This window comes from Rutilus rutilus (genome assembly GCF_951802725.1).
Source record: "Rutilus rutilus genome assembly, chromosome: 19".
Classification (NCBI taxonomy): domain Eukaryota; kingdom Metazoa; phylum Chordata; class Actinopteri; order Cypriniformes; family Leuciscidae; genus Rutilus; species Rutilus rutilus.
The window spans coordinates 12,501-26,697 of NC_140232.1; the positions used below are offsets into that span (position 1 = coordinate 12,501).

The following is a 14,197-nucleotide window of genomic DNA, read 5'->3' on the forward strand; positions in this document are numbered from 1 at the left end:
TGCATAAATACAAAACATTAACCTCTACAAAAGATACCACAAAAAAGGGAGCATGAAATTACAAGTACATTTAAACAGATATACAAAACTATACAAAATGGAACCACCACAAGGCTGAAAGTAGTATGAATAAAAAGGTAAAAGATGATAAGTTGCGGTTCAAAGATGTGGAGCTGAAGAAAGGCATGACCAAGAAGTGTGCTGACAGAGGGAACCACCACAGAAGAGATAACGGAAGGGAGCCCCAGCAGGATCACCAGGATGTAGGGCCACAGCACAGTCAATAAAAGGATGGGTGGACCTTTGGTGAATGGGCCAGGCAGAACCAGGGGGACAACCAACTCAGATGGAGGGTTAGAGGTGGGGACATAGTGCGAGCCGAAGACCCAAGGCGAGACCACAGCACTGGACGGCCAATGCCGCTGGCATAGGGCCGTGGAGCCAGAGAAAAGGAAGAGTCCGGCGTAGCCAAAGGGGCACAACAAGGGTGATAACGGACCAAGGTGGAGCCAGAGGGACGAGGGAGCCCGATGTAGCTTGAGGGATGAAGGGACAAAAAGGGGCAAATTACAAAAGGAGTATTAAGGGGGGGAAAAGGGACAAAGAAACAAGCCTTAAAGAGTACAGGTGGCCAAGCCATAAATACAAAAACTGTGTGGGAAGGACAACAGACTGGGCTATCTAAACAGCTGGAGGGGACCAGCTAACACAGGCAAATGGGAACACACACACAAAAAGAAAGAACATAATCCTTTTATTAAAGTTTTCAAAATGAATTTAAAGTACTTGGCAGGTTTAAGGTTTACAAATAGGGTATTACAGATTACATTAAGGGGCATATGGGCACAAGTACAATCATAAAGGGACAAAAATAAAAGGGTAGTAACAAAAAGTTGGTTAACAAAGGCTTTTTAAAAAAGAACATGGAAACATGGACTATATCCCAAGTACAAAAGGGCTTTAAAAATGATAGCATAAACAAAACAAAGTGTAACAAAATACAAGACAAGTTTGCAACTTTCATACAAAGTTGGACGAAAAAAGGACCACATGAACGATCCAATCTCAGTGATAGAGATCATATCAGACCCCTTTAGATCTCAGACCTACAGAGAAAACAGAATAGTTAACATGATACATCAAATAAAAGAAACAATAAAAAAAAAAATCCAAAATCTGTGTGAAAGCAGAAAAAGTGAAAGAGACAAAAACTCTTAAAGACTGGTAAAACACTGGCATAGGCCGGATGCTAAAAGAGACTGTAAAATACCCATTACACATTAAATCTCAATCTGCATAACCTATTTGTAATGTTTATAAGAGCAGTACACAAAAGGATTTTAACAAATGGGATAAAAAGAATCACAATACAAGCATCACATTACATAACCACATTACTATGATCAGAGGATCAAAGGTGCCATTATAATGAACACAGATTTCTCTTCTAGTTTTAAAGACTTTTTTCCTTGGATAAGATTCCAATGTCTTAATCTGGTTGACAATTTTTTAAATGTGCCACTTTTACTTACTGTACATAGCATAACTTCATCAAAACATTTACCAACTTTGTTTTCACCGTATTCAGTTTGCACAATTTCAGGGACAACATTAGCCAGGATGCCTAACATCGAGGGCAAAATGGCTCTTTAGTCTCATTAACTGTACACCCAGCAATGCCATTAAAACACTGCATTCAGTCTGTATTACAATTAATTTAACCCATTCTGATTCAACACTGTATAAAACTTACTATGTATTTACATGAAAACATTTAAAACATTAAACAGAAATTCAATTTATGACCCTATGACAGTCAATAAATGATGTGCTCTGCTCGTAAATGCCTACTGGGCAAACTATTAAATGGTTCAATATTAAGAACAAGTAAGTTCTTAATTCAATGTTAAAATACTTAAGTAAATTGCACAGATCCAAAGGACTCGTTTAGGATTAAAATAAAACAAGTCCCTTTACACCTTTTAGGTACACAAACACAGTCCTTATTAGAAATGGTTCAAATTCAAATCACTAAATCTGAAGAGCTGTGGGATAAACTCCCTACGAGCTTTGTTTGGGATGTAGCTGAATGTTACTCACCTTTTCCAGTGACAATGAAGCATCTGAAAAACAATTAATAAAAACACCAGTGAAGACTAAAGAAATGCAAGAATGAAAAAAAATACACATATACAATATACCAAAACTAGACCGTTTCTTTTGAATCTCTTGACGCTCTTTACATCAGTGTCACACGATAAACTGCATGCTCTCCACCTGCAAAAAAAAGCTTACACTTAAACACAATATGAATGTTCTATATTTACATTAAAAATACAAATATAGACAAGGTAAATTATCTACAAAAAAAATTAAGCAAAGTGAAAAAGGTCACAGACAGGGCTTAGATTAAGCCAGGCTTTAGCTAAATTAGGACTTTTAAGTAGCTTTTATGAACATATATTAGAAAAAAAGAAAAAAAGAAAAAAAAAAAGCATTACCAGTTTGCATCTTGAAACATAATAATGGTACTGACATTATGATATGTGTCAGTGCAAATTGCTTTCAGTTAAAACAGCACAAACATGCATTGAAGTCTGAGACTAGGATTAATCCTTTCTGTGAAAGCAGAAAATATACAGATTGTCCACTCTCACTATTCCAACCTTCAGCAGCTTTCTCACTCTCCAGTTTCCATCACAGACTGACCATCCTGTGCAAGTTCAGCTTGTGGGCATTTATACTCATGGGCACAACCATTGATAGACATACAAACAACCAGGAATTAAATTCACCAAACAACTAAATCTCAATATAACAAGCTTTTGTACATTCCCTAATCCACAAATTATTATTTAACAGCCATTTATACATATTTGCTAATTGAAAAGCTTTTTAAAATTTTTAACAACAAACAACCCCCTTCATCTTCTACACTTGCTGTCTCCCACCTCCCATGATGCACCACAGCAAAGATATAAAAGAGAATTGCATATGCTGTTCTGGTTTTTCAGCTAGTACGAGCATGATGTTGCATTCGGTGGCTTTCGGTGGTTTGTTTGAGCTGGTTTTTATTGAATTGTGCCAACTAGCCAAGCTCAACTGACTGTAAGTTTTACTCTTAAGTTGAAATTTAGAAAGATTTAATGTAAAAAGGAAGAAATTATTTTGATCTACTGTTTTGGTCTGTTTTTCATTCACCTGCATCTCCTGATTATTCACCTGCTGCCCGTCCGTCATGTGTTTTCTCTGTCAGGATTTATATGAAAGGTAGGTTGGAACTTTCTTAATACTTACTTTCTTCATATATTTGATAAATGGACTTTTGACCATGTATTAGGCTGTCCACAATGCATTGTGATTGAAATATAACACGGGGAGCATTAAATAAATTGTTGTGATCAGTTAAGATTTTAATTATTTATTAATCAAACCCCTTTCGATGGTCTTTTGATATGAGCTCATGTTTATTGACTGATGATAGTGCACTGGAACATTAGCACTTGTGCTGTATAAGATTTGTCAGTAAATGTTGTAATTTGCCAGCTTTACTGATGCTAAAACTCTTATATACCTATTTCACTTACACTGCTGACCATAACAATCTATTTCTTTTACTGCTTCCAGTATCATTCAAGTCAAGTCAAGTCAAGTCATCCTCATTTATATAGCGCTTTTAACAATGTAGATTGTTTCAAAGCAGCTTTACAGAGACAAACGCATAATTTAGGGTACCAGAGATTGTTTTGGCTTTATAGCGGTTCTTTAATAAAGTTATTTTCCAGCTAAAGTTAGTTTTGATGGATTCGCTTCCGTCGCACCGATCATTTGTTATTAAATTAGGGGCCGCTAAGACGACACCATTCTCTCTACACAGTCTTTAAACGCGAACCTGTGAGAAACGCTGATGGCGTTCACATGCACATTAAGAATTGGTTCTATAGTTATGAGCGTTTGAATATGTGTGCACAGGTTTGGAATTCCCTACAGACCAAGCCTAAACAAAGTACTGGTCTTTCCTCCAATTTGGTACAGACTTTTATTTTATTTTGTCACTTCGGGGTAGGTACGCGAAACGAATTTTCCGGCAACGCTTTATCTGTAGAGTGGTAAAGGGATCCTCCATAGGGAGAGACTAGTTGGCACTTCAGCACTGCGTTGTCATCGGGTCCAGGCGAAGGTCCTTTGTCAGATCTGGATACGGCCTGGATACAGCAGGCTGCGGGAAAACCTCGGGATAAACAAACACACTAAAATTAGCGTAGATGCCATTCTTCTTATGATGTAACGAGTACATCGGGATTTATGAGAAGTGTTCCCGGTTCTGGCTGACCTAATCTATGCAGCCTAACATTGAATTATAGAAGTCTATAATGTATTATGTGAATGCTAGGTCAAAGAGATGTGTCTTTAATCTAGCTTTGAACTGACATAGTGTGTCTGCTTCCCGGACAATGTTAGGAAGACTGTTCCAGAGTTTTGGTGCTAAATAGGAAAAGGATCTACCGCCAGCAGTCGATTTTGATATTCTAGGTATTATTAACTGGCCGGAATTTTTAGATCGCAATAGACGTGAAGGACTATAATGCGTTAAGAGCTCACTCAAGCACTGCGGAGCTAAACCATTTAGTGCTTTGTAAGTAATCAGCAATATTTTAAAATGTATGCAATGTTTAATAGGGAGCCAATGCAGTGTTGACAGAACCGGGCTAATATGGTCATACTTCCTGGTTCTGGTAAGAACTCGAGCTGCTGCATTTTGGACCAGCTGTAGTTTGTTTATTAAGCATGCAGGGCAACCACCCAGTAGAGCATTACAATAATCTAGCCTTGAGGTCATGAACGCATGATCTAATTGTTCCGCATTTGTCACTGAGAGCATATGACGTAATTTAGATATATTTTTAAGATGGAAGAATGCGGTTTTACAGATACTAGACACGTGACTTTCAAATGAAAGATTGGTATCAAAGAGCACACACACACACACACACACACACCCAGGTTCCTAACCGATGACGAAGACTTGACAGAGCAGCCATCAAGTGTTAGACAGTATTCTAGGTTATTACATGAGGACGTTTTTTGTCCAATAATTTGAATCTCTGTTTTTTTCAGAATTTAGTAGTAGGAAATTGCTAGTCATCCAATTTTTTATATCACCTATGCATTCCGTTAATTTTGTGAATTGGTAAGTTTCGTTAGGTTTTGAAGAAATGTAGAGCTGAGTATCATCAGCATAACAGTGAAAACTAATGCCATGCTTCCTAATGATATCTCCTAATGGTAGCATGTACAGAGTGAACAGCAGCGGTCCTAGTACTGAGCCTTGTGGTACGCCATGCTGAACTTGTGATCGATAAGACATCTCTTCATTTACTGCTACAAACTGATAACGGTCAGATAAGTATGATTTAAACCATGCTAGTGCAATTCCAATAATGCCAACATAATTTTCAAGTCTATTTAAAAGAATGTTATGGTCGATAGTGTCAAATGCAGCACTTAGATCGAGTAACACTAATAGCGAGATACAACCACGATCGGATGATAAGAGCAAATCATTTGTGACTCTAATGAGAGCTGTCTCGGTACTATGGTATGGTCTAAATCCTGACTGAAAATCTTCACAGATATAATTTCTTTCTAAAAAGGAACACAGTTGTGAGGATACTGCTTTTTCTAGTATCTTTGACAGAAAAGGTAGATTCGAGATCGGCCTGTAATTTACTAATTCTGTAGGATCAAGTTGCGTTTTTTTAACAAGCGGTTTAATCATAGCTAGCTTAAAAGTTTTCGGTACATATCCTAGAGACAAAGACGAATTAAGATATGATATTAAGAAGAGGATCTATGATCTCTGGGAGCATCTCTTTCAGTAGCTTAGTCGGTGTAGGGTCTAACACACATGTTGTCGATTTAGATGATTTAACGAGTTTAGTAAATTCTTCCTCTCCTATAGCAACGAATGAATCAAATTTTTCTTCAAGGACACTACAATGCACTGCCTGATGCGATACTGTAGTAGACGCTTGCATAGTTATCATTTTCTCCCTGATATTATCAATCTTGTTAGTAAAGAAGTTCATAAAGTCATTACTGCTGTGCTGCTTGGAAACATCTGGGGTTGAAGATTTAGTTTTCGTTAGTTTAGCCACAATTTCAAATAAATACCTAGGGTTTTGTTTATTTTCTTCTAATAGGTTTGAAAAATAAGCAGATCTAGCAGCTTTTAAAGGGATAGTTCACCCAAAAATGAAAATTATGTCATCATTTACTCACCCTCAAGTTGTTCCAAACCTGTATGAGTTTCTTTGTTCTGCTGAACACAAAGGAAGATATTTGGAAGAATGTTTGTAATCAAACAGATCTCGGTCCCCATTGACTTCCATAGTAGGAAAAAATATATACTATAGTAGTCAATGGGGACCGAGATCTGTTTGGTTACAAACATTCTTCCAAATATCTTCCTTCCTTCCTAAAATGTGAAATATATAAATAAATACATTTATGCATATTATTTGAAAGTGGTAAGGAAAGTTCCACAATTAAATATCAAGCTCACTGTATTACATACACTTATGCTGATCCTAACAGAACTGCATTTTTTCATAGGTGATTATGACATGTTCCTGCCTGCAGACAGGTGTTTTATGACCCCATTCCCTGACCCAAACCAGTTACAATGCAGCTCTAGCCAGGACAAGGGCACACAATGAAATGAACTTTGGCTAACTAAAGGGAAGATTTCAGTGTCTGAAAAGTCTGAGGGTTGCACACCTGACAGGGCCTGTGACATTGTTGCATGTGCCATATTACACAACATTGCCAAAAAAAAAAAAAACACACAAAAAAAACACTTTTCATTAAATGTTTAATAAAAGACAAATATGCTTAGTTCCTTTAGTTTTATTTCAGTTGTTCTTTGTAAAGAAAAGCCAGTGGTCAAGTGCCTGCAACAAGAGATATTAGACACATGCCTCATGCAACAAATAAAAAGGAAAAGTTGGCTATCCACTGCCCACCTGTAGGCCTATGTCTCCTCTGTCTGTGCAGACTCTTCTGTAGGCCTTTCTGTAGATGTGGAATCCTGCAACTTATATTGCAGCCATAAAGCATACAAGTATAAATTAAGTAAAGTTATTTATGCACTTGCAGGTAGGCTAGTTCCTCCATATGACAGTTATCTGAGAGGGTTTATTCACTGTCCAGTGCAATGGAAACAAATGGACATTACAAAGTCTTATACTTTCTTTCCACTTACTGCACATATTTCAGCCACCACTTTCTTGGGAACAGATACAAGTGTTGGTGTATTATGTAAAAGTGCACAAAAGAGGAAAACACAATGTCATTACAATGACCTACACTCGGGAAAAATGTGATCAATAACTCATGGCAAAATATTTTTACATTAACATAAGTTTATCAGTTTTCACTTTCACAAGTCAAAGCAATTCATCATTACTCAATATTTAACAGTTGAAATTACTATACGGCCTTAATTTAATGCAGCAAAAATTATTTTACAGTGTAGGCTAGTAAGATCTTTTCTTTTTTTTTTTCTCAGCCTTTTTCTTGGTTGCTTTTATAAACAGACAGCCATTTATTTAACAGTGCCTTTTATAAAAGAGACTATATAACTAAAAATTACCATTATGTAGAATATTTTTGTACTTCACTTTTATTTGTTCCCATGTTCTAGTGTGGTGACTCTGACATTACAATGAACAAAGTAATTATGCAATTATTAAAATACAAAAATATAGGCTAATAAGTGCTAAAAACATCTAACATGACCACTTCTAACGGATTTAAATTGTCTGATACTTTTTGCCAGCCCTCTCTCCTGGCTTTTGCAGACTTTGAGGTGTTCCCTGGCGGTTTGATTAAACATTAAAATTCCGAATAAACTTCGACTAGTTCTTGCTCTGCTGAGGAGAAAAACTGAGCGCGCTCTTTGGCCACGCTGAACAGCCAATAGTAGCGTTGCTGATCAATGTTTCTACTATCGATACATATCCCCTTTTAAACTTCGCATGAACGCGCAATTATCTCAGATAACTCAATCCAGCTATACTAATCATATCCAGCAAGTGTGTTCGAAGAACCTAATTAGCCAGATCATGATTAGCACGATGATATCATCTTGGATGTCTCATTTGATCTTGGATGTTTTAAGCAACGTACGAATAACGGGCCCCAGATCCCATGCTTTCATTACATTTATACACATTTCAGTCCACATAATCATTGTTTCAAACGCAAGATTATTGTAATATTTAATGAGAACATTTGGTTTGGTACTTTTAACAATCAATAATTCAACAGCAAACAATGCAAGATATATGTTTCAGTTCACCCTTGTTGCTGAAAGAGATACAGTAATACAGGCTACAGTTGACACATTAGAAAATACACTCACATTACATTACTTATGAAATTGAATCCATAATGTTTGCAATAGTATCTATGTAGTGTGTTATCAAAAGCTGTGATGAAGTAATGAAACTGCCATGAGTTTTTGTGCTAGAACAGAGTAAATGTGTTCACTGTGCCATATGACTGTATACTGCGAATGGCCTTTACAGATGAAGGGTGAGCCTCTACCATGGTAATCAGTTTACAGGATCACATGTACTGTAGTCAGTGGTGGAGCCGGAGGGGGGTCCGGGGTGGCCCCTAACAAGCGATTGGCCACCCCGGGTGCCACCCCAAAATTTTATTTGCTACTGGCAGTTGCTGATGCTGATTAAAAAAAATAATAATAATTACGTTCGCCGGCAGCGCAGTTTTCAAACGGACGAGCAGAGGACGAGAGATAGTTGCAAGATACCGAACTTCACCGAATAAGAAAACATCATATTTGAAGTAAGTTTTTAAGGTTTAGCATCAGGGGGGTTTGCTCCGAATACATTAGGCCTAATACATGCATACAGTAGGCTACCTTGCCGTGTGTACGTTACAATATAGCCTATAAATGTTCTAGCTAATGTGAGGATAGGAGATCAAAACGCAGGCAAAGAAGAGCAGAAACAAGCGATATCATAATGCGATCACTAGGACTGTGAAGCTTTATGGGTGTAGGGTGTTGATGGACTCGATCTACTGTGTTTTGATCATCATTAAAACTGATCTAGATGTAGTCTTTGATAAAAATGCGATTTTCTCAGCTTTTTGCTCATGTTGCTTTTTATGAAACTTGCCAACATTTAAGTGTTGATAAAAAAGACACACGAAGCTAGAATAAAACAGATTTATTTTTTTGTTTGTTGTTGTTTAAAAGCACATGGTCTGTTCTTTCTTTTGGTATGTTCAGATATTCATACAACAAAATATTCTGGGGTGCCATGAAATTGTGAAAATTACCAAAAACACCATTTTTTTTATACTGGAAAGAGTTAAGATAAAAATGTTGGTAATTGGATGATGATTAGAATATGAATATGATTGGAATCATATTTTAAATTTGGCATATTTTTGAACAGGGTCAATTAAACATGAAAAGAAAGGGAGAGATAGGCTATAAGAGTTCTTTTTAATAAGCACAAACATAGTCCAGTCATTTTATGAAAACATGTTTGACAAATTGCAACAGAAGCAAACTCAAATAATTTTGTATCCTCATTATGTCCTGAGTAAGGAAAAAAAGTCCAGAAGAATCCCATTAGGGGAAAGTTTAGAAAACTGTTTCTGGGGATTCACTTTTTATTTTACCTACCTTTTGTCTTCTGGATTCTCCTTACCATTGTCTCTTGTTCTTCCCTCAGACTCGTCCCCCAGAAACAGTCCCACAGACCCAGTCCCAAACCCCATCTCTTAAAAATTAATAAAGGCTGGTTTCTAAAGTACTTCCTGCCTCTATGTATTAATGCTCATGGGTAGCCTAAATGGGTTCCATTCAGACATTAACATTAAGTATTTTACAGTTATATGTCAACAAGATTCAACAAGACATTTTCACCTGGCTAGACCCAATGTTTAGATCTGTTGTCGTATTTATGCAAATTAGCACATACATAATTAGATTATGCACCATTTGTCCATGTTAACAAACAATTAAAAATAACTTGTAATACATTTTTTGTTTGTCTTGATGTAAGTAATCAACTCAGTAATTTTCATGGTGATATCTAAAGGTTACAACTTTTACCCTATTCATGTGAGAGAAAGAATGAATAGGCGTATGAATAGGCTATATTTGGGTCTTTTTCTAAACTTTCCCCTAATGGGATTCTTCGGGACTTGTTTTTCCTTACTTAAGACATACAAATACTTAAGAGGATACAAAATCAGTTGAGTTTGCTTCTGTTGCAATTTGTTCAAGGTTGACCCCCATTTTGGCTTAAAATGACTGGATTAACAGGCAGATCAATAGAATAGAATAGAATCGGGCATTTATATAGCGCTTTCATATGTACTGCTGTACACCCAAAGCGCTTTACAATCATGTCAGGGGATCTCTCCTCAACCACCACCAGTGTGCAGCATCCACTTCAGATGCAAACAGACCCCATCCCTTGTATCACCACTGGCTAGTCAGAGTCAGTGTGGTCAGACTTCAGGACCAGCAACAGCTCAGAGCATCTACCAGACACAGGCAGTCAATCACATACCAAATTCAGGAATTTAAGTTGAGAAGATTTTGCCAGATTAAAAGGATAGTTCACCCAAAAAATGAACACAAAAAAATAATTATAAATTAAATATTTATAATTAGAAAGAAGAATTATAAATTATTATAATGAAAGAATTATGTTGTATTAAATCTTCCTAGGATAAGATTTTATATTGATGGGCAATAAAATTGTTTACATTTTTCAAGTACATGTCTGCTTGATGCCTGCTATATCTAATTAAAATTTTTTTTTTTTTTGTAAATGTGAGGGTTTTTTTGTAAATAAATGCAGCAGTTCATAACAGACACATGCTACGGTATCTTATCTCCTTGGTGCTTCAGCTTTGTTTTCTGCAAATATTTTGGATGTTCAACACTTATAGACACAAACAGAGTGACCCAATTCCTTCCATAAGCTTTTCCACTGTGTGTGGAAGTGGAAGCTTTTCTACTGTGTACCCCCGCAAGTAGCAGTGGCCACCCCCTGGCCACCCCATGTATAAAACTCTAGTTCCGCCACTGACTGTAGTCTACTGTATTAGATCTGTCTCCCTTCTTCTGATGCATCTCTGACCCTTTGGATGATCTGTTGTAATATTAGCACTAAGAGTTTTGAAAATGTACACCATGAGTAAATAGTACCAAAGCGAATAAAAAAACTGTAAAATACTAACGTTCAGGTTACTTTTGTATTTCATGATTTATGTATAATATATTTGTTATGGGGCTATCTGTAACTTTTGCTTATCTTTTCCATGGTTCTGTAGTTGTCTGGATGAAATCAGGATGACTTATTCAGTTCGAAGCCTCAGAAAGCTTTTAACCGATTGGACTCATTCATGTAAATCACAGGCCCAGCGCCGATGAGTCTGCATCAGATTGTCCCATAGTCACTTTAGTGTGGCATGGCAGAGGTTAAGCAGAAACACCTCCAGACTCCATCGTGAGCTTCAAAAGATCGTCATCAACTCACTCCCCTCCACAGCAGACACCGAGGCCAGGAGGCATGGATGGACGTCTGAGAGACGCACCAATACACATACTCAAACATTCTTTCCTTTTAACTCAGAATATTAGTCATTCCAAAATGTATAATATATCCCTGTGCCTGTATGCTCCCCACCTCATATTAGCCTAGTTATGACTTTCTAGTTGTGTTAGTTGAACTCTAAGTGCTTGTATTCAAGTGTAAGAATGCATCTCTACTTTTGTATCTTCCAGCCATATCTTTCTTGGTACTAAATTAATTAGGGCTGAACGATTTGGGAAAATCATCTAATTGCGATTTTTTTCCCCCAATATTGCAATTGCGATTTAATATGCAATTCTTTTTTTTTTTTTTATCCTCTTTTTTTCCCAACAAAACATAATCCCCTGGTTTCACAGACAGGGCTTAAGACTAGTCCTAGACTAAAATGTAAGTCTGAGCTGTTTCCACTGAAATAAACTTGCACTGACTGATCTTAAAAATATATGCCTTTTTAGTTTTAAGATGCACATCGGTAATGTTTTTTTCTAAGCATGTTTATAAAAATTACTTAAATGTCCTAATTGATCTATGGTCTAATCCTGGCTTAGTCTAAGCCCTGTCTGTGAAACCGGGCCAATGAATGATTTAAATATGACCAACACAATATTAGATACATTTAGTGTAAAATGTTCTTTCCCATAGGCTGGGCCTATTTGTTAGAATTAAATTAAAACATGTATGACTTGAAATAAGACATTTTTATTTAACTGCTCATTACAGAAACATCTGTGGCTTTGCCACTGTGCATTTGCATTTAAGTAATTTAAACAAAGGCATGCACTTTGTAAACACTGTGTGCGAAATTTGCAATCTTAAGAAAAAAATTATTTAAAATTATATGTATCTTACTGCTCCCAAGTCAGTAAAATTTCACACAACTGAAACATAGAATTTGCTTTGAAAATATTTTGTAAAATCAAAGTAAATAAAGTTATAAATAAAAAGTGGAGAAATGCACTTTTAAATTAAACAATAAAAAACTATTTGAATATTATAATATAGAACAGATCAACCTCACTTATCTCAAGTACACAACAATAACACACCACACAGACTAAAGTTCACTACGAGTATGGCACTGCCAGCCATAATGATCCAACAGTTTTGTTATCAGTGGCTCACAGGTTTTTTGCTAAGAAAACCAGAATATTGACTTTTACTGGCTTCAAGGATGAGCGAGTGCAAGTCACAATATTTCCTCCTGTGCTAAAAAGACGCTCTGAGGGAGCGCTTGTGGCAGGTACACAAAGATACTTGCGGGCCATGGTGCGCAACTCTGGGTATCTGATCTTGTGCACCCTCCACCAAGCCAAGGGATCATCTTCTCCATCAATAGCAGGAGTCATCAGGTAATTGTTTACCTCTGCCTCTGCGACATCTTCAAGTTTTACAGGCAAAGAAGGAGAGGCTGCACTGGTCTTGAAAACACTGCCTTTTCCCCCAAGGGCTGTGCACTTTGGGGCATCTGAACAGTTTCAGTACAAGACCTCTTCTCCTATTAGATGAAAACAATAGCCATTAGTTTTCCAGTTAGATTTGACAGAAAAATTTTGTTTTTGTGAAATACATAATTATAATTTACCCGATGATATGTACATTGTGCTAAGTCTACCATCTGTGTCTTCAGTCGGGTCTTGATAGCAGAGATGTTGTCAGTACTGATGTACTGTATTTTGAACCTAGGGTCCAGGAAAGCTCCTGGATGTTTGGGTCTCCATATTTGTTATTGAGGTATGCTAGGACTTTGGTTTTTATTGCTTTAGTCAGGTCAGTGTCCTCAGCATCTTCAGCCAGGACTGATGTGGCAAAAAGGTGGAGAACTGGCTTGAGGTAGGAGATGCTCACATACTCCTCTCCAGAAAGAGCATCAGTAAATTCCAGTAGAGGATGCAGTGCCTTGTGAATTGACTCCAACACGTCAATCCTGCCAGGTTGGGATGAGGGAGCGTGCATATCGATCTCCAGACAATACCTGAGAAATGGCTTTGGCCTGTTCAAGCACTCTGGCAATCATCATTTCTTTAGATCCCCATCTTGTTGGGCACTCCGTTATGAGGTTGTGCTCAGGGAGTTAGAGCTCCCTCTGTTTATTATATATATAATATGTAAGGGATAATCCACGGCTAGCCATGCATTAAAGGATTTTAATGCACGACGTAGAGGCGAAGAACCACCCGACGCGAAGCGGAGGGTGGTTGCCTCTACGAAGTGCATTACAATTCTTTAATGCATGGCTAGCCGTGGATTATCCCGCTTATACCTTGGTTATTTGCCAAGTTAAAAATAAGTTAAAGCTGTAACTGATGTTTACAGTGTAATTTTTTAACAGACGTGTAAAAATGACGGTTATTTCTTAAGTTAAGGCTCGTCAGTTCTTGCACTCCGTCCGCTTTAAATAAAGTAGAGCCATCGGATTGCTTTTATTTGAATGAATTCACATTTATTTAAATTCATTATTAAAAGAGAGAGACAGAGAACTGAAGGAGAAGGAACAGAGAGAGAGAGAGAGAGAGAGAGAGAGAGATGCGTGCGCGAGTTACCTGTGTGCG

The 14,197-nt window shown here is 37.1% G+C and overlaps 1 long non-coding RNA gene across 1 annotated transcript; it reads right to left on the minus strand.

Moving 5' to 3' along the window:
- Positions 1-737: 737 nt before the first annotated feature.
- Positions 738-2,713, minus strand: LOC311278723. Its single transcript, XR_014625464.1, has 3 exons — positions 2,667-2,713; positions 2,101-2,277; positions 738-1,106 (listed from the first exon to the last, which is right to left on the minus strand). It is a non-coding gene; the product is annotated as an uncharacterized lncRNA (long non-coding RNA).
- Positions 2,714-14,197: the final 11,484 nt, after the last annotated feature.